This window comes from Odocoileus virginianus, chromosome 8 (genome assembly GCF_023699985.2).
Source record: "Odocoileus virginianus isolate 20LAN1187 ecotype Illinois chromosome 8, Ovbor_1.2, whole genome shotgun sequence".
Taxonomy (NCBI): Eukaryota; Metazoa; Chordata; class Mammalia; order Artiodactyla; family Cervidae; genus Odocoileus; species Odocoileus virginianus.
In genome coordinates, this window is record NC_069681.1 from 63,964,740 (window position 1) to 63,991,813 (window position 27,074).

Here is a 27,074-nt window from a genome sequence, read left to right on the forward strand (position 1 = left end):
CAGATTGCTTATATTATTTGCAGCCAAAGGATGAGAAGCTCTATACAGTCAGCAAAAACAAGACCAGGAGCTGACTGTGACTCAGATCATGAACTCCTTATTGCCAAATTCAGACGTGAATTGAGGAAATATAGGGAAAACCACTAGACCATTCATGTATGACCTAAATGAAATGCCTTACGATTATACAATGAAAGTTACTAATAGATTCAAGGGACTAGATCTGATAGACAGAGTGGCTGAAGAACTATGGACGTAGGTTCCTGACATTGTACAGGAGGCAGATATCAACACCATTCCCAAGAAAAAGAAATGTAATAAGGCAAAATGATTGTCTGAGGGGGCCTTACAAATAGCTGTAAATAGAAGAGAAACTAAAGGCAAAGGAAAAAACAAAAGATATATCCATTTGAATGCAGAGTTCCAAAGAATAGCAAGGAGAGATAAGAAAGCCTTCCTCAGTGATCGGTGTAGATAAATAGAGGGAAAAAATAGAATAGGAAAGACTAGAGATCTCTTCAAGAAAATTAGAGATACCAAGGGATTATTTCATGCAAAGATATGCTCAATAAAGAGCAGAAATGGTATGGACCTAATAGAAGTGGAAGATATTAAGAAAAGGTGGCAAGAATACACAAAAGAATTCTACAAAATGAGGGTCAGGATGGGGAACACATTTACACCCATGGCTGACTCATGTCAATTTATGGCAAAAACCACTACAATATTGTAAAGTAATTAGCCTCCAGCTAAAATAAATTAAAAAATAAATCTCCATGATCTAGATAATCACGATGGTGTGATCACTCACACAGAGCCAGACCTCCTGAACACAAAGTCTAGTGGGCCTTAGGAAACATCACTACAGACAAAGCTAGTGGAGGTGATGGAATTCCAGTAAAGATATTTCAAATCCTAAAGGATGATGCTGTTAAAGTTCTGCATGCAAATGCCAACAAATTTGGAAAACTCAACAGAGGCCACAGGACTGGAAAAGGTCAGTTTTCATTCCAATCCCAAAGAAAGGCAATGCCAAAGAATGTTCAAACTGCTGTACAATTGCTCTTATATCACATGCCAGCAAAGTAATGCTCAAAATTCTCCAAGCCAGGCTTCAACAGTACCTGAACCATGAACTTCCAAATATTCAAGCTGGATTTAGAAAAGACAAAGGAACAAGAGATCAAATTGCCAACAGCCGTGGATCATTGAAAAGGCAAGAGAGTTCCAGAAAAACATCTTCTTCTGCTTTACAGACTACACAAAAGCCTTTGACTGTGTGTATCACAACAAACTGTGGAGAGTTCTTAAAGAGATGGGAATACCAGACAACCTGATCTGCCTCCTGAGAAATCTATATGCAGGTCAGGAAGAAACAGTTAGAACTGGACATGGAACAACAGACTGGTCACAAATTGGGAATGGAATATGTCAAGGCTGTATACTGACACCCTGCTTATTTAACTTATATGCAGAGTACATCATGAGAAACACTTGGCTGGATGAACACATGCTGGGATCAAGATTGCTCAGAGAAATATCAATAACCTCAGATATGCAGATGGTACCAACCTTTTGGCAGAAATCAAAGGGGAACAAAAGAGCCTCTTGATGAAAGTGAAAGAGGAGAGTCAAAAAATTGGCTTAAAACTCAACATTCAGAAAACTAAGGCATCTGGTCTCATCACTTCATGGCAAATGGATGGGGAAGCAATGAAAACAGACAGATTTTTTTCAGGGGTGGGGGGTTTCCAAAAATCACTGCAGATGATGACTGCAGCCATCAGTCATCAGAAACTAAAAGACGGTTGCTCCTTGGAAGAAAAGTTATGACCAACATAGACAGCATGTTTGAAAGCAGAGACATTTCTTTGCCCACAAAGATCTGTCTAGTCAAAGCTATAGTTTTTCCAGTAGTCATGTATGGATATGAGAGCTGGACTATAAAGTTGAGCACCAAAGAACTGATACTTTTGAACTGTGGTGTTAGAGTACATTCCTGAGAGTCACTTGGGCTATAAGGAGATACAACCAGTCCATCGTAAAATCAGTCCTGAATATTCATTGGAAGGATTGATGCTAAAGCTGAAACTCCTTTACTTTGGTCACCTGATTCAAAAACCTGACTCATTGAAAAATCCCTGATTCTTGGAGAGGTTGAAGGCAGGATGAGACGGGGATGACAGAGGCTGAGATGGTTGGATGGCATTGCTGACTCAATGGACATGAGTTTGAGTGAACTCTGGGAGTTAGTGTTCAATAGCAGGCCTGGCATGCTACAGTCCATGGGGTCACAAAGGTTCGAACATGCCTGAGCAACTGAACTGAACTGATTGAAACAATCAACAAGGCCAACCTCAAATTCGTTTGAGGGGGATGTAGACCATAACTCTAGGTAAAGGGAATGTCAGTAACAGCAAAATTAGAACATGTAATGGAGGTGTGGAGATATGGAGTGGGGGTTCAGGGTTAGTAGATGAAAGCCAGTGTATATAACTTGGTTTTACAAGATCCTAGTGTATAGTACAGGGAACTATATTCAATATCCCATGATAAACTATAATAGAAAATAATATGAAAATTATATATGAATATATATGCATAATTGAATCACTGCTGTGAAGCAGAAATTAATACAGCCTTGTAACTAAACTATACTTTAGTGATATATATATATATATATATATATATATATATATATATATATGAAGTAGAACATGTAAGATGGGAGAAAGGAGAGGAGGCTAGAGAATTGCAGAAGTCAGTGAAAGATTAAACTTGCATACCTGAAAGCCAAGAATGTGAGGTGAGAGAATATAGTAATGTAATATCTGAAAAGATAATAAGCACACATTTCCAAAATTTACTGAAAAATACTAGAAGTAAAGGTAAATACCTGGTTTTGTTGTCTTTCTTCTAGTATCATGGATACCTGAGTTGATTCTTGATTAAATCTACCTTGCAACATTAACTCAAGTAACCATTAGGAATTTGACTGTATTGACTCAACGATAAATGAGAATCCAGCCAAGGGCTATGTACTGAGCTAGCATCTGTATCTCATTGTCAGTGTTGTTTATCAAGGAATGAATAATTGGATACAGTGAGATGCAGCTGCACTATAAAATGGACGTTATTGTGAATCTGTTGAGAATTTTGTAACTAAATAGTAACATAGCCTTGAGGGAATATTGTGAGCTGCTAAAGGTAATCACTGAAGGGAAACCATAGCTTCTTTGAGTTGACCTCTTCCTCAAGCTCTTATGTTAATTTCTCATAATTATCCATATCTAGACTGCACAATATCTGGGTCTTTGGAAATAGTGATTCTAGGTCTTCGAATTTAGCTATTCTATATTCTGGTGCTGCCAATCTTTAAGTGATACTACATTCACTAACATAGGAAGATAAAGTAAAGAATTTTTTTTTTCTGAATTATGTAGGTGGGTATAACATTATCACAGGAATCTTTATTAAAGGAAGGCAGGAGGGTCAAAACCAGAGAACAAATATGATGATATAAACAGAGGCCAGTTTGAGTGAAGTGGCCATTTGGCCAGAAATGCAGGCAATAATTGGGAAACAAATAGAATTTCCCCTAGTGCCTCCTGAAGGAATAGACCTCTATTGATATCTTGATTTTGGTCCCATATAGGATCCAATTGGTATTTTGACTTCCAGAATTAAAAGATAATAAACATATTGTTTTAAGCCACTAAAGTGTGAAAGTCAATCAATTGTGTCCAACTTTTTGTGACACCATGTACTATACAGTCCATGAGATTCTCCAGGTCAGAATACTGGAGTGGGTAGCTGTTCCCTTCTCCAGGGTACCTTCCCAACCCAGGGATGGAACCCAGGTCTCACCCATTGCAGGTGGATTCTTTACCAGCTGAGCCACAAGCAAAGCCCAAATATACTGGAGTGGGTAGACTACCCCTTCTCCAGGGGATCTTCTCAACCTAGGAAATGAACTGGAGTTTCCTGCATTGCAGACAGATTCTTTACCAACTGAACTATCATGAAAGATTGTGATAATTCGTTACAATAGTAACATAGTTGTAGGCAACATTAACATAAAATGGAAAGGACAATGATGAGTTACAAGATGAAACAAATTATATGCCTGTGATCTAACTAGAGTTAGAAAATAAGATATCAATAGTCATCACCCAGTGCATGGACTTTTATTCAACTCTTATTTGGAGAGCACAAGAGACAATACTAGAATTTGGACCAACATGCTATTTACTATGCACATATGGAATGGCATTAATGATGTTTGAGTCATTTAAGAAAAAAATGGTTAGCACACAAGGAAATGATAACAATGGTAATAAGAAAACACTAAATTGAGTGGCAACATAAGATTTAATCAATAATAGAGTAATTTAAAAGGGGGAGATTAATGTGGTTGTTACAAAAATTATGATAAAATATGTGACTGTGGCATATTATAGCCATCTAGATGAAGGAAAACCAACCTCTGGCAGGCAACATAGAAGCTAAAAGAACCTGCCAAACATGTTCCCTTTATCTCAGTTCATGCGTGCTAAGTCACTTTAGATGTGTCCGACTCTTTGCCACACTAGGGACTGTAGACAGACAGGTTCCTCTGGCCTTGGGGATTCTCCAGGCAAGAATACTGTAGTGGGTTGTCTTATCCTCCTCTAGGGGATCTTCCCTATCCAGGGATTGAATCTGTATCTCTTACATCTCCAGCATTGACAGGCAAGTTCTTTACCACTAGCACCACCTGGGAAGCCTTACCTGATCTCAGATACATTTAAATTCACATATGTTAAGAAGAAACACAGACACACACACCTAATCACCCCAGGATGAGAACAGGGTGCTGAATAAGTTTAATCTTTTAATATGATATTGGTAGAGGATGGATGATTTGAGGACCAATATATTTTCACTAAATCTCCTGATAGGGTTCCAAGGTTGTACATTAAATTTAAACAGATTGGGTGGAAAGGTAACCTTTTAATGGGAATAGATATTGTTACAACATATACTAGAAGACAAGATTACAGAATCAGATGACTAAAACTGAAACCTAGAGTGCATGTTAATCTTATGGCAGCTGTCTCCAGTGTTATAGTGAAAATATAGTTATCTTGTACCAAGGTGTGGTAGTATCACTGGTGCTAGAATGCGTAATTGGAATGAATGAGACTATAAATGTAACAAATTATCATTCTATACTTATAGTTGGATATTGGGCAAGTCTACAGTTTATTTTATTATTGTGCTAAATACATACTAGACCCAAAATGTCTCCTCTTAAAAGAGTTCTCACTAGCCTCTAGGAAAACAAGACAGTTTTTGAAAAATAAATACTCACTCTAATGGTTTGAATTACATGGTTTCTCTAATAGTATCTGTTGCCAGGTATGATGCCTTAACTAAAGTATAAAGTTGACTGTTAGGATGTTGTAAGTTGGTTGAAGTTTCCTTTTATGTCTCATCTCAGTTTCGAGCCAAGTCTCTCTTTCTCTTCTGACACACACACACACACACACACACACACACACACACAATAAATTGTGTTTTCTTCCTTTCCTTCCTTCCTTTGTCCTTTCTTTTCCTCATTCTTTTCTTTCTCTCTTTCATTCTTTTTTACTCTATATCTCTATCGATTCAGTGGTTGATTTTTTGTGGAAACACCTGAGAAGATTATTCACTGTTATTCTCCTAGACTGTCTGAATTTTCCAATATACTGTTAATAACTTGCTGAAATGAAGCACATACTTGATTGCCATCAGAAGTAAGTTGATGCATTACACTTATTATATCATTGCATTGTCAGAAAAGATACCCAAGAAATTTTTAGAAATAGAGTAATATATTTGACTAATTTCAGAAACATTTTCTTTTGTATCGGGGTATGGCTAATTAACAAACAATGTTGTGATAGTTTCAGGTGAACTGTGAAGGGACTCAGCCATACATATACACGTATCCATTCTCCTCAAAATTCCATTCCCATTCAGGTTGCCACATAACTTTAAACAGGATTCCATGTGCTATACAGTAGGTCCTTGTGAGTAATCCATTTTAAATACAGCAGTACATATTCATCCTAAACTCCCTAACTATCCTTTCCTCCATCCTTCCACTCAGCAACCATAAATTCATTCTTTAAGTGTGTTCTCTGCTTTGTAAGTTCATGTGTATCAATTCTTTTTAGATTCCACATATAAGGAATGCCATACAATATTTCTCTTTCTCTGTCTGACTTACTTCAGTCAGTATGACACTCTCTGGGTCCATCCATGTTGCTGCAAATGGCATTATTTCATTCTTTTTAATGGATGAGTAATATTCCATTGAAGGGAACCCTCCTACACTGTTGGTGAGAATGTAAGTTCTATGGAGAACAGAATGGAGGCTCCTTTAGAAACTAAAAATGGAACAATCATATGACCCTGCAATCCCACTCCTGGATGTACATCCAAAGAAAAACATGATCCAAAAATTACATGCACCCCAATGTTCACTGCAATTCTGTTTACAATAGCTAAAACATGGAAGCAACTTAAATGTCCATCAACAGAAGAATGGATAAACAAGATGTGGTACAAGTGTGTGCTAAGTTGCTTCACTTGTGACTGACTCTTTGTGACCTCATTCACCATTGCCCACAAGGCTTTTCTGTCCTTGGTATTCTCCAGGCAAGAATACTGTAGTGGGTTGTCATGCCCTCCTCCAGGGATCTTCCAGACCCAAGGATAGAACCCATGTTTCTTATGTCTCTTGCATTGGCAGTCAGGTTCTTTACCACTAGCGCCACCTGGGAATCCCTAAAGAAGATGTGGTACATATATGATTAATTTATAGCATATGTACTATATGTAATGGGATACATGAATAATGGTTAATTATACAATCTAAAATACAGGAACCAGGTCAATCTGTTAAATTATTTGGAATAGCTCAATCATGGGTTATGAAAGATATTTTGTAAACAATATGATGTAAAAATTATTTTACTTCATTCTCCTAACAATTCAGTTCAGTTCAGTTCAGTTGCTCAGTTGTGTCTGAATCTTTGCAACCCCATGAATTGCAACACGCCAGTTCTCCTTGTCCATCACCAACTCCCGGAGTTTACTGAAACTCATGCCCATCAAGTCGGTGATGCCATCCAGCCATCTCATCCTCTGTCATCCCCTTCTCCTCCTGCCGCCAATCCCTCCCAGCATCAGGGTCTTTTCCGAGTCAACTCTTCGCATCAGGTGGCCAAAGTATTGGAGTTTTAGCTTCAGCATCAGTTCTTCCAATGAACACCCAGGACTGATCTCCTTTAGGATGGCCTGGTTGTATCTCCTTGCAGTCCAAGGGACTCTCAAGAGTTTTCTCCAACACCATAGTTCAAGAGCATCAGTTTTTCAGTGCCTAGCTTTCTTCACAGTCCAACTCTCACATCCATACATGACCACTGGAAAAATCATAGCCTTGACCAGATGGACATTTGTTTCCAAAGTAATGTCTCAGAATTTTAATGTGCTGTCTAGGTACCCTTCCAAGGAATAAGCCTCTTTTAATTTCATGGCTGCAATTACCATCTTCAGTGATTTTGGAGCCCCCCAAAATAAAGTCTGACTCTGTTTCCACTGTCTCCCCATCTATTTTCCATGAAGTGATGGGACCAGATGCCATGATCTTAGTTTTCTGAATGTTGAAATTTAAGCCAACTTTTTCACTCTCCTCTTTCACTTTCATCAAGAGGCTTTTTAGTTCATCTTCACTTTCTGCCAAAAGTGGTATAATACTACAATAGGAAGATTTTGGATTTGTGGTAGACAAGTATATATCAAATGAGAATCTTGCTAGCATTACTACATAAAGTTACCAGATAGAAATATGAATTCTTGAAAGTTTCAGAACAAAAAAGAGTTTTTTGAGGTATATACAGACAATGTCAGTGCAAACAACAAAATCAGGGGTATTTTTGTATTACTATAGAAATATATCATTAATGGTGATTTTAGGGGGATATGTCTTATTCATGAAGTGGTTGTAGTCCTCCTTTTGGAACTAATAGAACCCCATAAGAATTTAATTATTTTGTTTCCTGAATGGTCTAAAAAATTTATTTATTAAGCAAATCAAGTTAATTTAATGATAGAAGCTTCCAAATTTTATTTCCACAATTAAGTTGGTAATATATTACCATTTGCCTACAGAAGTTGAAAAATAGACTTCAAAATAGCCAGACTTAGAGAAATACATATGGATGTGTACTAAAACCTAAAATCTTATACCCTGATGGTGACATTAAATATTTACTCTTTTATCACACCATGGGTTGTCCATGGGATTTTCCAGGCACCAGAGTGGTTTGACATTTGCTTCTCTAAGATCTTCCCTGACTCAGTAATCGAACCCATGGCTTCTGCCACATCTCCTGCATTGCAGGCAGGTGTTTACCGCTGAGCCACTAGGAAAGCTAAGATTATATGGCATGACCAAATATTTATTTCTAATGGATAGCAGATGAACCTTCCTTAGCTGGATAGATTAAAACAACCCTAAGAGGGAATCCAGTCATAGAAACTCCTGTGCAGATATCAAAGGAGAATTACATTTGACTTTGTAGCTTTTTCCAACCCCAGAAAAGAAAAGAAAAAAAAAGTTGCTTATTCAGTTGGGGTTTAGAATTCAAAGGTAGATTTCCTTCTGATCCTTGGAATTTGCTATTTGGGTATACAAAATGAGAAGACACATAGATGCCTTATATAATATCAACAGAACAGCGTATTCCTTAGCTGCAAATTAAAGATGCTGACACAGTAAAATGCTGTTCAGAAATAATAAAGAAAATATGTAAAGATGAATCAGGAAATAGTTAACAGTAGCCAGAAGTGGCATCAAGTGTATCCTAAGAAGATACAGCTTTACAATTAGGTGCTGCTAATCCTCTAATCAAAAATACAACTAATAGAATTAAGAATTTGCAATAAAGGCTTTTGACTCAATGCACTTCATAGGGTTATATATCTTTATGTCAATATAGACATTCCACTGGAGGCAATGTTAAAAAAAAAAAAAAAGGACAAAAAACAAAAACTGTTGTACATATCTATCAGATTCCTTATTACCCACTGAGAATCAGTTAAACTGACAGATGGGTGAGGAAGTAAAACGCCGCTTAACAAAAGTTCAGTTGAAGAGTGCATACTTTGGTGCTCAATCGCTTCAGTCGTGTCTGACACTTCGCGACCCCGTGGACTTAAGCCCACCAGTTTCCTCGGTCCATGGGACTTTCCCAATAAGAATACTGGAGTTGGTTGTCCTGTTCTCCTCCTGGAAATGTTCCCCACCCAGGGATGGGAATCACGTCTCCTGCATCTTCTGCATTGCAGGCAGATTCTTTTCTGCTGAGCCACCAGAAAGCCCCAGATGAAGAGTAGCAGATTATATTTTGGAAAAAAATAAATAAATAAAATGGTCTCTGTCTTTCTCTTTCTGTATTATCTGTGCTTCCGTTTAGATATTTTCAATTGATTTATGTTCCAATTTACCACTCTGTCTATATTTTTTTGCTGTATATAATTTACTGTTAAACTCATTTTAGAGTTATGAGTTTTGTATATTTTAGCACATCACGATTTTTAAAAATTCATTTTTTAGATTCTAATCCCTGTTAAATCCTGTGTGCATTTTCCCATTTTTCACATTTTGCATATTCTGGAACATTTGATTAGAATTATTTTAAGTCACTGTGCTGTGCTTAGTTGCTCAGTCACGTCCAACTCTTTGTGTCCCCATGGACTGTAGCCCACCAGGCTCCTCTATCCATGGGGATTCTCCAAGGCAAGAATGCAGGAGTGGGTTGCATACCCTCTTTCAGGGTATCTTCCCAAGCCAGGTATTGAACCCCAGTATCCCACATTGTAGGCAGATTCTTTTCTGCTGAGCCACCAGAGAAGCCCAGGAATGCTACAGTAGGTAGCTTAGCCCTTCTCCAGGGGATTTTCCCAACCCAAGAATTGAACTGAAGCCTCCTGCTTTGCAAGCTGATTCTTTACCAGCTGAGCTACCACGGAAGCCCAAGTCCCTGTGAAGTAATCTCAAACTTGGATCCTCTATGAGCATAATTCTATTTTTTTCTTTCATTTCCAGTCACGTGGTCCATGTTGTGGCTGTGCTTTTGTGTGTTTATATATGCAAACCTAGTAAAGTTTGGCTGTGGTAATATTTTTGGGAAAAAGAAATAGATTTTCAGATAATAGAAGTTTCCTTTGAAAATAATTAACATTTCCTTCTTTTAGGAAAATAGAGTGGTTGCTATTCTCATTATTTATGGGCTGTCTTGAATTGAGGCTGGATTTCAATCTTTAAAAATCTAAGTTTACCCTTGATTCAACTTTGGATTTCCAGAGTTTTCAACTAGAATCCTCTTTTATTTTGTGGAGCATTGCTCTAGTATTTTTAACTCTAGTATTTGCCTAGTGAAGCTTTCAAAAATATCCTGTTTGCTTGTCCAAGATATTTTGCTAATGATTTTAGTCATGATTTCAAGCAACTTTAAGGATTTAACAAATGCAGTAAGAGAGAAATAGTCATGTCTTTGAATGCCCCAATTCTTAACCAAAATGTTTGTGACATCTTTGTCCAGTCACATTGCTGCCTTCTGGGCTATGATTTGGATCTTCAACCTCTGGTTTTAATCATAATTAGAAAATTCTCCTAGAGTAGAAGCAGCTATAGAAACAAGATTTCTCCTATTCTATACCCTGCTCCTCTTATTTTTATTCCTGCAGTTAGATTTCTACACCCTTCAAACAAAATACAGATATTTTCTATGCTTTTCTAGTTACTTTAGAGAGAAGCACTGACTGGCTTTCAGAAGCTCTATCCCACAAAAATGGGAAATATATAAAAGTGTAGTTTATTTGACTGCTTTCATGTGGAGGAAATTAGCAGTCAGTAGGATCCCTCACTGTAACTCAATAGCATAGTTGTATATTTTATACATATACAACAACATATATTTTATACACACACACACACACACACACACACATATATATATATATATATATATATACAAATGCATATTGAACTGTATAAGCTATAGGCCGGATTTTAAATTGAAAATAATTACAGGAAAGGAAATAGAAACAGATATCTTAGTTTTCCCATTAAAATATTCTTGTAAAAATCTTTGTCTTTCACTAAGCTTAAAACATCCACATACTGAAAGTTTGTGCTTAAGTTTTTGACCAACAAGTCTGTCTGGCCAAACATTAGATGGTTAATAATGAAACAATGCATGACCCATGATAAAAGTATACAACTGAGTTGGGTTTTTTTGCACATGCAGTTTGGTTTTTGTTTTCCTTTAACTTTTTCTTTTTAGCACAAAGTGTTTGGATTAAACAAATAAACAAAACTGAGTTGCTGATATTTAAAGAATGACTATGTATATTTTTATATATACATGTATATTATGTAACTATCAGAAGAGGGCTTGGCAACCCACTCCAGTATTCTTGCCTGGGTAATCCCATGGACAGAGAAGCATGGTGGGCTACAGTCCATGAGATTGAAGAGTCTGACACAATGGAGCACATTAGCACACACACAAGCACATAGATCCCCTAATAGTAATACCTACTACAGACATTATTTCAATTAGAAATCATTATTCACAGAGATATTTTGCCTAAAAAGTATTATTAAATATAAGATGGCTTATAATCTAATCATCTTATCTCTAGAATTTCATTCTTAATCAAAGATAATGATGTATTCTATCTTTTCCTATTTATATCAAATATCATTTTCTTTAACTCATTTTATCTTTAGTCTCTCACTGTGTGAAACATTAGGACAATATTGAAATATATATTAAATTGTTTTTTCTGTGGTAGCCATATTATATTATTATTATCACTTATTGTTATTGTGGCTGTCATTGTCATTGTCATATTCTTTTCTGGCTACCAAGAAAGAAAGCTAATCAAACAATGAATAATTAAAATGCTTTCCCATGTGACCCTATCCAATCAACCACTGAACCAAATCTACAGCTTTTTTTTTTAAGTAAATCACATTAGATTAGAATTGAGCCACACTACTGTGTTGTCATACTCTGGTCCATGATTAAATTCACAGTGTCATTCTTGCAACAGGAAGTTTAGTCCATGTATTCTGACTGGAAGTGGGGCATACAAAAGTCCCAGTGTGGCTATTATCCGATCCATTATGATGGCAGGTTTTTTTGTTAAAACTTGATTTGTAGGCTAATTTGGAAATTTTTAAATGGATTATTTCAGCATCTTACCCAAAAGAGGCCTTGGGCTATTGGAAATTCTGATAGCATAATTATTATTATAGGGAGATAAATTTTGTTTGCCTGAGTTATGTTCCTGGCCTGCGTGGGGATGTATATTCAGATTGATATCATCTCTTTACTAGCAGCTAGCACATGTGGCTATTTTATGTGTCAGTAAAAGGGAAAAACAACACCTATTAAATGATCAGTTTATTTAATCAGTAGATATTCAGATAGTAGAAACAAAATAAATCATAATTTATTAATAAACTTTAAGTTTCCTGGTTTAAATCAACATTCTTAATGACTTCAATCATTTTAATTATCATAAATAGCTACTTGTTCCATTAGCTAATATATGTTCAGCAAACTCAATTAAATATTAATCCCTAGTATTTCATTCTAGACTTGTAGTACCTACTTACAGCTTTTGCTTGTTTTAGAAATATAGTCCACTTTAGCAGGTACTATAATAAATATATAAAAATTATCTATTTCTAACATAGATAACAAATAGAAATTTTGTATAAAAAAGCATATGTTGATCTCTCACCACTTAATATTCCAAGGAAAAATTTCTAGCCGTCAAAGATATCGATGAACAAATTAAAAATACTTTATATGAATTACCTCTGAAGCAATTGTTCTAAGGTATAAAACTTAGCCTCTATATATGAAATAAATAATAATAGAATAATCTTCCTTTCTCATTGACTAGGACCTTCCTGGTGGCTCAGCTAGTAAAGAATTCAGCTGCAGTGCAGGAGGCCTGGGTTTGATCCTTGGGTTGGGAAGAACTCCTGAAGCATGACATGGCAACCCACTTCAGTACTCTTGCCTGGAGAATCCCCATGGATATGACTGACTAAGCACAGCACAGTACTCATTGACTAAGTTCACATATTTTTAGACTTCTGTGTTTTATATTGGAGTAACTTACTTCCAGATTTTTTATGAAGTTGTTCCAATTATGTATAAAAGCTTATCGTTATCAATTAATGAACTATCCTAGTCCCTTCACATCTATCATTATTTGGTGGTGTTTCTATTCAATTGTTAAGTTGTATCAGACTCTTTGTAAGCCCATGAACTGCAGCATGCCAGGCTTTCCTGTCCATCATTGTGTCCTGGAGTTTGCTAAAATTCATAGCATTGAGTCAGTCATGCTGACTAAACATCTTGTCCTCTATCACCAACTTATCCTGTTGGCTTTAATCTTTCTCAGCATCAGGATTTTTCCACCAAGTTGGCTCTTCACATGAGGTAGACAAAGTATTGGAGCTTCAGCTTCAGCATCAGTCCTTCCTTAAATATTCAGGGTTGATTTACTTTAGGATTCATGGTTTCATTTTCTTGTAGTTCAAGGAACTCTCAAGAATCTTCTCCAGTATCACAATTCAAAAGCATCAGTTCTTTGGCACTCAGCCTTCTTTATGGTTCAGTTCTCACATCCATACGTGACTACTGGAAAAGCCATAGCTTTGACTATACAGACATTTGTTTGCAAACTGGTATCTTTGCTTTTAATATGCTGCCTAATTTTCTCATAGCTTTCCTTCCATGGAACAAGTGTCTTTTAATTTCATGGCTTCAGTCCCCATCTGCAGTGAATTTGCAGGCCAAGAAAATAAACTCTGTCATGATTTCCATTTTTCCCCATCTATTTGCCATAAAGTGATGTGACTGGATGCCATGACTTTAATTTTTTGAAAGGTTTTAAGCCAGTTTTTTTCCACTCTCCTCTTTCACCTTTATCAAGAGGCTTTCAGTTCAGTTCAGTCACCCAGTCATGTGAAACTAGTTGTGACCCCATGGACTGCAGCACGCCAGGCTTCTCTGTCCATCATCAACTTCCAGAGATTGCTCAAACTCATGTCCATCTAGACGGTGATGCTAACCAACCATCTCATCCTCTGTCGTCCCCTTCTCCTCCTGCCTTCAATCTTTCCCAGCATCAAGGTTTTTTCCAATGAGTCAGTTCTTCACAACAGGTGGTCAAAATTGGAATTTCAGCTTCACCATCACTCATTTCAATGAATACTCAGGACTGATTTCCTTTAGGATTGACTGGTTTGATCTCCTTGCTGTAAGGGACTCTTAAGAGTCTTCTCCAACACCACACTTCAAAAGCATCAGTTCTTCAGTGCTCAGCTTTTTTTACAGTCTAACTCTCACATGCATACATGGCAACTGGAAAAACCACAGGTTTGACTAGACAGACTTTTATTGGCAAAGTAATGTTTCTGCTTTTTAATATTCTGTCTAGGTTGGACATAGTTTTTCTTCCAAGAAACAAGTGTCTTAATTTCATGGCTTCAGTCATCACATATAGCGAATTTTGGAGCCCACAAAACTAAAATATCTGCTTCCACTGTTTCGCTATATATTTGCCATGAAGTGATGGGACTGGATGCTATGATCTTAGTTTTTGGAATGTTGAGTTTTAAGCAAGATTTTTCACTCTGCTCTTTCAGTTTCACCAAGAGGCTTTTTAGTTCTTCTCTTTCTGCCATAAGGGTGGATCATCTGTGAATCTGAGGTTATTGATATATCTCCCTGCAATCTTGATTCCAATTTGTGCCTCATCCAGCTCGGCATGTCACATGATATACTCTGCATATAAGTTAAATAATCAGGGTGACAAAATACAGCCTTGATGTACTCCTTTCTTAATTTGGAACCAGTCCTTTGTTCCATGATTGGTTGTAACTGTTGCTTCTTGACCTGCATACAGATTTCTCAGGAGGCAGGTAAGGTGGTCTTGTATTCCCATCTGTTTAAGAATTTTCCTCAGTTTGTGGTGATCCACACAGTCAAAGGCTTTGGTGTAGTCAATAAAGCAGAAGTAGATATTATTCTGGAACTTCTTGGTTTTTCTGTGATCCAACGAATGTTTCCTTTTTCTTCTCTGGTTCCTCTGTTTTTACTTAATCCAGTTTGAACATCTAAAAGTTCACAGTTCATGTACTGTTGAAGCCTGGATTGGAGAATTTTGAGCATTACTTTGCTAGCATGTGAGATGAGTGCAATTGTGCAGTAGTTTGAGCATTCTTTGGCATTGTGCTCCCTTGGGATTGGAATGAAACTGACCTTTTCCAGTCCTGTGGCCCCTGATGGGTTTTCCAAATTTATTGGTATATGGAGTGAATCACTTTTATAGCATTGTCTTTTAGGATTTGAAATAGTTCAAGTGAAATTCCATCACTTCTACTAGTTTTGTTTGTAGTGATGCTTCCTAAGCTTGACTTCATGCTCCAGGATGTCTAGCTCTAGTCCAGTGATCACACCATTGTGGTTATCTGAGTCAAGAAGATCTTTTCGGTATAGTTCTTCTGTGTATTCTTGCCACCACTTTTTAATATCTTCTGCTTCTGTACTTTATTGTGCTCATCTTTGCATTAATGTTCCCTTGGTATCATTAAGTTTCTTGAAGACATCTCTATTCCTTCCCATTCTATTGTTTTCCTCTACTTCTTTACATCCATCACTGAGGAAGGCATTCTTATCTCTCCTTGCTTTTCTTTGGAACTCTGCATTCAAATGGGTATATCTTTCCTTTTTTCCTGTGCCTGTAGCTTCTCTTCTTTTCTCAGGTATTTGTAAGGCCTCCTCAGACAATCATTTTTCCTTTTTGCATTTCATTTCCTTTGGGTTGGTCTTGATCACTGTCTCCTGTATAATGTCATGAACCTCCATCCATAGTTCTTCAGGCACTCTATTAGATCTAATCCTTTGAATCTATTTGTCACTTCCACTACTTAATCATAAGGAATTTAAGTCATACATGAATCATCTAGTGGTTATCCCTACTTTCCTCAATTTAAGCCTGAATTTTTCAATAAGTAGTTCATGATCTGAGCTACAGTCATTTTCTTGTTTTCGCTTATTGTATGGAGGTTCTCTTCATTTGGCTGCAAAGAATATAATCAATCTGCTTTTAGTATCGACCACATGGTGATGTACATGTGTATAGTCTTCTCTTATGGTATTGGAAGAAGGTGTTTGCTATGACCAATGTATGCTCTTGGCAAAACTCTGTTAGCTTTTGCCCTGATTTATTCTGTACTGCAAAGCTAAATTTGCCTGTTACTCCAGGTTTCTCTTTTCTTCCTACATTTTTAAAAATTAATTTTATTTTAATTTGAGGCTAATTACTTTACAACATTGTAGTGGTTTTTGCCATACCTTGACATGAATCAGCCATGAGTGTACATGTGTTCCCCATCCTGAACCCTCCTCCTCCCACCTCCCTCCCCATCCCATCACTCAGGGTCATCCCAGTCCACCTGCGCTGAGCACCCTGTCTCATGCCTCAAACTTGGACTGGTGATCTATTTCACATATGATAAGATACATGTTTCAATGCTATTCTCTCAAATCATCCCACCCTTGCCATCTCCCACAGAGTCCAAAAGTCTGTTCTTTACATCTGTGTCTCTTTTGCTGTCTCACATCTAAGATCATCCTTACTATCTTTCTAAATTCCATAAATATACATCAATATAATTGCACTCATCTCACACGTTAGTAAAATAATGCTCAAAATTCTCCAAGCCAGGCTTCAGCAATATGTGAACCGTGAACTTTCAGATGTTCAATCTGGTTTTAGAAAAGGCAGAGGAACTAGAGATAAAATTGCAAACATCTGCTGGATCATCGAAAAAGCAAGAGAGTTTCAGAAAAGCATGTATTTCTGCTTTACTGACTATGTCAATGCCTTTGACTGTGTGGACCACAATATACTGTGGAAAATTCTTCAAGAGATGGGAATACCAGACCACCTGACCTGCCTCTTGAGAAACCTGTATGCAGGTCAGGAAACAACAGTTAGAACCGGACATGGAACAACAGACTCCAAATAGGAAAAAAGAGTGCGTCAAGGCAGTATATCATCACCCTGCTTATTTAACTTATATGCAGAGTACATCATGAGAAATACTGGGCTGGAGGAAGCACAAGCCGGAATCAAGATTGCAAAGGGAAATATTAATAACCTCAGATATACAGATGACACCACCCTTATGATGAAAGTGAAAAAGGAGAGTGAAAATGTTGGCTTAGAGCTCAATTTTCAGAAAACTAAGATCATGGCATCAGGTCCCATCGCTTCACGCCAAATAGATGGGGAAACAGTAGATTCAGTGGCTGACTTTATTTTTTGGGCTCCAAAATCACTGAAGATGATGATTGCAGCCATGAAATTAAAAGACACTTACTCCTTGGAAGGGAAATTATGACCTATTAGATAGCATATTAAAAAGCAGAGACATTACTTTGCTAACAAATGTCCATCTGGTCAAGGCTATGGTTTTTCCAGTAGTCATATATGGATGTGAGAGTTGGACAATAAAGAAAACTGAGTGCAGAAGAATTGATGCTTTTGAACTGTGGTGTTAGAGAAGACTCTTGAGAGTCCCTTGGACTGCAAGGAGATCCAATCAGTCCATCCTAAAAGATATCAGTCCTGGGTGTTCATTGGAAGGACTGATGTTGAAACTGAAACTCCAATACTTTGGCCACCTCATGCGAAGAGCTGACTCACTAGAGAAGACCCCAATGCTGGGAAAGATTGAGGGCAGGAGGAGAAGGGGATGACAGAAAATGAGATGGTTTGATGACATCACCGACTCAATGGATATGGGTTTGGGAGACTCTGGCAGTTGGAGATGGACTGGGAGGCGTTGTGTGCTTCGGTTCATGGTGTTGCAAGGAGTTGGACATGACTGAGTGACTGAACTGAACTGAATTGATATTATATTGGTGTTTTTTCTTTCTGACTTACTTCACTCTGTATAATAGGCTCCAGTTTCATCCACCTCACTAGAACTGATTTAAATGCATTCTTTTTAATAGCTGTGTAATATTCTATTGTGTATATGTACAACAGCTTTCTTATGCATTCATCTGCCAATAGACATCTAGGTTGCTTCCATGTCTGGGTTATTGTAAAGAGTGCTGCAATGAACATTAGGGTATATGTGTCTCTTTCAGTTCTTGTTTCCTCAGTGGGATCAGCAGTGGCCCAGCAGTGTGATCGCTGGGTCATATGGCAGTTCTACTTTCAGTTATTTAAGAAGTCTCCACAAAGTTCTCCATAGAGGCTGTACTACTTTCATTCCCAATAACAGTTTAAGAAGGTTCACTTTTCTTTGCACCCTCTGCAGCATTTATTGTTTGTAGATTTTCTCATTGTGGTTTTGATTTGCATTTCCCTGATAATGAGTCATGTTGAGCATCTTTTCAGGTGTTTGTTAGCCATCTGTATATCTTCTTTGGAGAAATGTCTGTTTAGTTCTTTGGCCCATTTTTTTTTCCCATTTATTTTTACTAGTTGGAGGCTAATTACTTTACATCATTGCAGTGGTTTTTGTCATACATTGAAATGAATTAACCATGGATTTACATCTATTCCCCATCCCAGTCCCCCCTCCCACCTCCCTCTCCACCCGATCCCTCTGGGTCTTCCCAGTACACCAGGCCCGAGCACTTGTCTCATGCACCCAACCTGGGCTGGTGATCTGTTTCACCCTAGATAATATACATGTTTCGATGCTGTTCTCTTGAAACCTCCCACCCTCGCCTTCTCCCAGAGTCCACAAGTCTGTTCTATACATCTGAGTCTCTTTTTCTGTTTTGCATATAGGGTTATCGTTACCATCTTTCTAAATTCCATATATATATGTTAGTATACTGTAATGGTCTTTATCTTTCTGGCTTACTTCACTCTGTATAATGGGCTCCAGTTTCATCCATCTCATTAGAACTGATTCAAATGAATTCTTTTTAATGGCTGAGTAATTTTCCATGGTGTATATGTGCCACAGCTTCCTCATCCATTCGTCTGCTGATGGGCATCTAGGTTGCTTCCATGTCCTGGCTATTATAAACAGTGCTGCGATGAACATTGGGGTGCACGTGTCTCTTTCAGATCTGGCTTCCTCGGTGTGTATGCCCAGAAGTGGGATTGCTGGGTCATATGGCAGTTCTATTTCCAGCTTTTTAAGAAATCTCCACACAGTTTTCCATAGTGGCTGTACTAATTTGCATTCCCACCAACAGTGTAAGAGGGTTCCCTTTTCTCCACACCCTCTCCAGCATTTATTGCTTGTAGACTTTTACTTTGGCCCATTTTTTTGATTAGGTGGTTGGTTTATTTTTCTGGAATTGAGCTGCATGAGCTGCTTGTGTATTTTTGAGATTAATTCTTTATCAGTTGCCTCATTTGCTATTATTTTCTCCCATTCCAAAGGCTATCTTTTCACCTTGCTTATAGTTTCATTTTTAAGTTTAATTAGGTCCCATTTGTTCATTTATTTATTTATTTTTCTTTTTTTCCATTACTCTGGGAGGTGGGTCATAGAGGATCTTGCTGTGATCTATGTCAGAGTGTTTTCCCTACACTTTTCTCTAGGAGTTTTGTAGTTTCTGGTCTTACATTTATATCTTTAATCCATTGTGAGTTTATTTTTGTGTATGGTGTTAGAAAGTGTTCTAGTTTCATTCTTTTACAAGTGGTTGACAAGTTTTCCCAGCACTACTTGTTAGAGAGATTGTCTTTTCTCCATTGTATATTTTTACCTACTTCGTCAAAGATAAGGTGTCCATAGATGCATGGATTTATCTCTGGTCTTTCTATTTTTTTACATTGATCTATTTTTTTCTGTCTTTGTGCCAGTACCCTACTGTTTTGATGACTGTAGCTTTGTAGTAAAGCTTGAAATCAGGCAGGTTGATTCCTCCAGTTCCTTTCTTCTTCCTTAAGATTGCATTGGCTAGTCGAGGCTTTTTGTATTTCCATACAAATTGTGAGATTATTTGTTCTAGTTCTCTGAAAAATACTGTTGGTAGTTCAATAGGGACTGTATTGAATCTATAGATTGCTTTGGGTAGTATACTCATTTTCACTATATTGATTCTTCTGATCCATGAATATGGTATATTTCTCCATCTGTTTGTGTCATCTTTGATTTCTTTCATCAGTGTTTTATAGTTTTCTATATACAGGTCTTTTGTTTCTTTAGTTGGATTTATTCCTAAGAATTTTATTATTTTTGTTGCAATGGTGAATGGGCTTCTTTCCTTAATTTCTCTTTCTGTTTTCTCATTGTTAGTGTATAGGAATTCAAGGGATTTCTCTGTGCTAATTTTATATCCTGAAATTTTACTATATTCATTGATTAGCTCTAGTAATTTTCTGGTGCAGTCTTTAGGGTTTTCTATGTAGAGGATCATGTCATCTGCAGCAGTGAGTTTTACTTCTTTTTTTTATTCTGGATTCCTTTTATGTCTTTTTCTTCTCTGATTGCTGTGGCTAAAACTTCCAAAACTATATTGAATAGTAGTGATCAGAAAAGATGCTTTAAATGATTTCAATTTTTTTTTTTTTTTTAATTTACCAAGGCTAGATTTATGGCCCAGGATATGATCTATCTTGGAGAAGGTTCCATGTGCACTTGAGAAAAAGGTGAAATTCATTATTTTGGGGTGAAATGCCCTAACTGGTCCATTGCATCATTTAAATTTTTTGTTTCTTGCTAATTTTCTGTTTAGTTGATCTATGCATAATGGGGTATTAAAGTCTCTCACTATTATTGTGTTACTGTTAATTGCCCCTTTCATACCTGTTAGCATTTGCCTTATGTATTGTGGTGCTCCTATGTTGGGTGTGTATATAATTGTTATATTTCTTCTTGGGTTCATACATTCATCATTATATAGTATCCTTCTTTCTGTATTTTCACAGCATTTATTTCAAAGTCTGTTTTATCTGATATGAGTATTGCTATTCTTGCTTTCTTTTGATCTCCATTTACATTAAAAGCTTTTTTACCAGTCCTTCACTTTCAGTCTGCATGTGTCCCTTGTTTTGAGGTGGGTCTCTGGTAGACAGCATATATAGGGGTCTTGTTTTTGTATCTATACAGTCAGTCTTTGTCTTTTGGTTGGGGCATTCAACCCATTTACATTTAGGGTAATTATTGATAAGTGTGACCCCATTGGCATTTACTTTGTTTTTGGGTTCAAGTTTATAAACCCTTTCCGTGTTTCCTGTCTAGAGAAGATCTTTTAGCTTTTGTTGAAGAGATGGTTTGGTGGTGCTAAATTCTCTCAGTTTTGGCTTGTCTGTAGAGCTTTTGATTTCTCCTTCATATTTGAATGAGATCCTTGCTGGGTATGGTAATTTGGGTTGTAGGTTTTCTCTTTGATCACTTTAACTATGTCCTGCCTTTCCCTTCTGGCCTGAAGAGTTTCTGTTGAAAGATCAGCTTTTATCCTTATTGGAATCCCTTGTGTGTTACTTGTTGTTTTTCCCTTGCTGTTTTTAATATTTGTTCTTTGTGTTTTATCTTTGTTAATTTGATTAATATGTGTCTTGGGGTGTTTCACCTTGGGTTTTTCCTGTTTGGGACTCTCTGGGTTTCTTGGACTTGGATGGTTTTCCATACAAGTTTGTAAGTTTTCAAAACTTCTCATTTTAGGGAAGTTTTCAACTATTACCTCCTCAAGTATTTACCCATGGCCTTTCTTTTTTTCTTCTTCTTCTGGGACTCCTATGATTCAAATGTTGGGGCATTTGACATTGTCCCAGAGGTCTCTAGGTTGTCCTCATTTCTTTTCTTTTTTTCTTTTTTTTCCTCTCTCGTTCTCTCTCTGCTTCATTTATTTCCACCATTATATCTTCCACCTCACTTATTGTATCTTCTGCCTCAGTTATTCTAAACTGTTGGTTCCCTCCAGAGTGCTTTTGATCTCAGTTATTGCATTATTCATTAGTGATTGACTCTTTTTTTATTTATTCTAGGTCCTTGTTAAACATTTCTTGCCTCTTCTCAGTTCTTGTCTCCAGACTATTTATCTGTAGATCCATTTTGTTTTCAAGACTTTGGATCATTTTTACTATCATTATTCTGAATTATTTTTCAAGTAGACTCCCTATCTGCTCCTCTTTATTTGGTGGGCATTTATCATGTTCCTGTACCTGCTGTATATTTCTCTGCCTTTTCATATTATTTAGATTGCTGTGTTTGGGGTGCCTTTCTGTATGCTGAAAGTTTGTGGTACCTCTTTTTTGTGGAAGTTCCCCCCTGTGGGTGGGGTTGGATGAGTGGCTTGTCAAGGTTTCCTGGTTAGGGAAGCTTGCTTTGGTGTTCTGGTGGGTGGAGCTGGAGCTCTTCTCTCTGGAGTGCAATGAAGTTTCCAGTAGTGAGTTCTGAGGTGTCTATGGGTTTGTTGTGACTTTTGGCCGCCTGTATTTTAATGTTCAGTGTTATGTTCCTGTGTTGTTGGAGAATTAGCTTGGTATATCTTGCTCTGAAACTTGTTGGCTCTTGGGTGGGGCTTGGTTTCAGTGTAGGTATGAAGGTTTTTGGATGAACTCTTGTTGATTAATGTTTCCTGGCGTCAGGAATTATTCTCAAGTTTTGGATTTAAGCCTCCTGCCTCTGGCAGGGGGAGGGGCCAGTCCACAGCTGGCTAGCTGTCCTCTGGTATTAACTCAATCCTTTGTTCTGGGCTTCCCTGGTAGCTCAGACAGTAAAGTGTCTGCCTACAACACAGGAGACCCAGGTTCAATCCCTGGATTGGGAGGATCCCCTGGAGAAGGAAATGGCAACCCACTCAACTATCCTTGCCTGGAAAATCCTATGGACAGAGGAGCCTGGTAGGCTACAGTCCATGGGGTCGCAAAGAATCGGACACAACTGACTTCACTTTCACTTTCTTTGTTCTGTGACCAGGCCTGACTGTGCCTTAGGTTAAAGCTTTTCACAGGAAAATTCTCTCTCTCTTTCTTTTTCTCTCTGGCTATTCCAGAACTTGGGTTATTATCTCGTGTTAGCTCCCTCAGATTGTCCTCAGGACATTCAGGACCAGTCCTTATGCTAAGCATGCAGCCCGTGCCTCCCTGTTCAGTCCCAGCTTGCTGATGGTGGACAGGAGCCTCTGGCCTACTTCTCCACTGGTAGTTCCTGTTGGGCACATGATTTGTGGTTTGTTTGTTTGTTTTTTCCCCTCCTGGTTATGTTGCCCTCTGAGATTCCAAAACTCCCCAGAGACCCAATGCGAGAGGGTTTCCTGCTGTTTGGAAACTTCTCTTTCTTCATGACTCCCTCCCTGGGATGGGTCTCTGTCCCTAACTCTTTTGTCTTCTTTTTATCTTTTATATTTTGTCCTACCTCCTTTTGAAGAGAATGGGCTGCCTTTCTGGGTGCCTGGTGTCCTCTGCCAGCGTTCAGAAGTTGTTTTGTGGAATTTTCTCAGCGTTCAATTGATCTTTTGATAAATTTGTGGGGGATAAATTGGTCTCCCCATCCTATTCCTCCACTATCGTAGGACCGCTCCCTCTTCCTACTTTTGGATCGCAGTCCCCTAAGATGGAAATAATATATTTTTTGGGTGTTAGTTCTAGAAGGTCTTGTATGAATAGTACATACAGGAACAATATGTAGGTACCCATGAAGAGTATGAAAAGGCAAAAAGATATGACAATGAAAGATGAACTCCCCATGTTGGTACATGCCCAATATGGCACTGGAGAAGAGTGGAGAAATAATTCCAGAAACAATGACAAGAGAGAGGCAAAGCAAAAACAATCCCCAGTGGTGGATGTGACTGGTGATGGAAGTAAAGTCTGATGTTGTTAAGAAAAATATTGCATAGGAACCTGGAATGTTCATGAATCAAGGTAAATCGGAAGTTGTCAAACAGAAGATGGCAAGAGTGAGCATTGGCATTTTAGGAATCAATGAGCACCACATAATTGATGCTTTTGAACTGTGGTGCTGGAGAAGACTCTTGAGAGTCCCTTGGGCAGTATGGAAATCCAACCAGTCTACCCTAAAGGAAATCAGTCCTCAATAGTCATTGGAAGGACCAATGCTGAAGCTGAAACTCCTTTACGTTGGCCACCTGATGTGAAGAACTGACTCATTTGAAAAGACCCTGATGCTGGGGACGATTGAAGGCAGGGGGAGAGGGGACGACAGAGGATGAGATGGTTGGATGGCATCACCGACTCAAAGTACATGAGTTTGAGTAAGCTCTGGGAGTTGGTGATGGACAGGGAACCTGGCATTCTGCAGTTCATGGGGTCGCACATAGTTGGAAAAGGCTGAGCAACTGAACTGAAACTAAACTGAACTAACGGACTGGAATAAGCGTATTTAGGAAGTTGAGATACCCAGAATAATGAAAAAGTTTGGCCTTTGAGTACAAAATAAAGTAGGGCAAAGGCTGACAGAGTTTTGTCAATAGAAAACACTGGTCATATCAAACACTCTTTTCAGGCAACACAAGGGAAAACTCTACACACATGTTTGAATGGTTTGCCTTGGAAACCAACTAAGATTATCCTGTCATTTTTTAGATTGCACCCAACTACTGCATTTTGAACTCTTTTGTTGACTATGAAGGCTACTCCATTTCTTCTAAGGTATTCTTGGCCACAGTAGTAGAAATAATGGGTATCTGAATTATTTCTTGTCCATTTTTGATCACTGATTCTTAAGCTATTGATATTCATTCTTACCATCTTCTGCTGACCAACTCTAGTATACCTTGATTTATGGACCTAACATTCTATTGTTATAGATTGTCAGAAATTGTAGATTTTCTCAGTACAAGGAAAACCTTGACCTAGCCAATCAGCTTCAGGTGGCCAAGACTCAGTAGCAGAAGGTGTAAGGGCAGGAGCAGGTGGTGGAGTGTACAAAACAGGGGCTTGTGCAGGAACAGAGATGATCCCACACAGAAGGTGCTGGTGACCTGACTTCAGAATACAAATAACAAATGTTGGAAACAATGTGGAGAAAAGGGGACACTCATACACTGTCAGTGGGAATGCAAATTGGTGTAATGTCATAATGTGGAAAACAGTATGGAGGTTTCTCAAAAACTAAAAATGGAGCTATCATATGACCCAGCAATCCCACACCTGCGTATATAGTTTAAAAAAGCAACAACACTAATTTGGAAAGATACAGCACCACAATATTCGTAACAGCATTATTTACAATTGCCAAGGTATGGATGCAATCTAAGCGCCCATAAAGGGATAGCTAGATGAAAAAAAAAAAAAGTGAGTTGTTCTATTCAGCCATCATGAAATACACACACACACACACGCGCGCGCGCGCGCACACACATATTATAAAACATTACTCAGCCTTTAAAAAGAATGAAATTTTGCCATTTGCAGCAACATGGTTGAATTTGGGATGCATTATGCTAAACAAAATGAGGCAAAGAAAGACATTGTTGTTCGATATTACTCACACATGAAATTTAAAAAGATACAACAAACTAGTGAATATAACAAAAAAGAAACAGTCATATAGAGAACAAACTAGTAATTACTAGTTGTTACCAATAGGGAAAGAAAAGAGAGAGGTGCAATATAGGGGTAGGGAGTTAAAAGATGCAAACTGGTATGTATGAAATAAGCAATAAAAATTCATTATACAGCACAGGAGATATAGATTATATTAAATACATATATAGGAGGGGTTTCCCTGGTAGCTCAACTGGTAAAGAATTTGCCTGCAATGCTGGAAACCCTGGTTTAATTCCTCGGTCAGGAAGATCCCCTGGAGAAGGGATAGGAAACCCATTACAGTATTCTTGCCTGGATAATTCCATGCACAGAGGAGCCTGGCAGGCTATAGTCCATGGGCTCGCAGAGTCAGACACAAGTGAGTGACCTTCACACATATATTCACATCACATAGCTAACTTTCAATATTGTGTACAACAGAATGAATCTGTTATATGTATACATATATCCACTCTTTTTTTAGAGTATTTTCCCATATAGGCCTTTATAAAGTATTGAGTAGAGTTCCCTGTGGTATTCAGTAGGTCCTTATTGATTATTTTTTATATGTATTAGTATGCATAGGTCAATCTAAATCTTCCAATTTTCCCTCCCATCCTTAACCATAAGTTAGAACATTCAAAAGCTAAGATCATGGCTTCCAGTTCCATCACCTCACGGCAAATAAATTGGGAGAAAGTGGAAAGAGTGAGAGATTTTATTTTCTTTGACTCCAAAGCCAGTGTGGATGCTGACTGGAGCCATGAAATTAAAAGACACTTGATCCTTGGAAGAATAGCTATGATAAACCTAGACAACTTGTTAAAAAGAAGAGACATTGCTTTGCTCAAAAAGGTCTGAATAGCCAAAGGTATGATTTTTTCTAGTAATCATGTATGAATGTGAGATTTGGACCATAAAGAAGGTTGAACACTGAAGAATTCATGCTTTCAAATTGTGGTATTGGATGAGACTCCTGAGAGTCCCTTGGACAGCTAGGAGATCAAACCAGTCAATCCTAAAGAAAATCAACTTGAATATCCATTGGAAGGACTGATGGTGAAGCTGGAGCTCCAATACTTTGACAGCCTGATGTGAAGATCTGACTCACTGGAAAAGACCCTGATGCTGGGAACGACTGAAGTCAAAGGAGAAGGGGGTGACAGAGGATGAGAAGGTTGAATGGCCTCACCAACTAAATGGACATGAGTTTGAACAAACTTCAGGGAATGGTGAAAGACAGGGATGACTGGCATGCTGCAGTTAATGGGGTCCCAAAGAGTTCTGCACGACTGAGGAACTGAACAACAGCAACTCTAAGTTTATTTTCTGCATCTGTTTAATTATATTTCTATTAATATTTTTGTGGCTAAGTTTATTTGTCCCCCTTTTTAGATTTCACATACAAAAGATCTTGTATGGTGTTAGTTTTTCTCTGTACGACTTACTTCACTCACTATGCATATTTC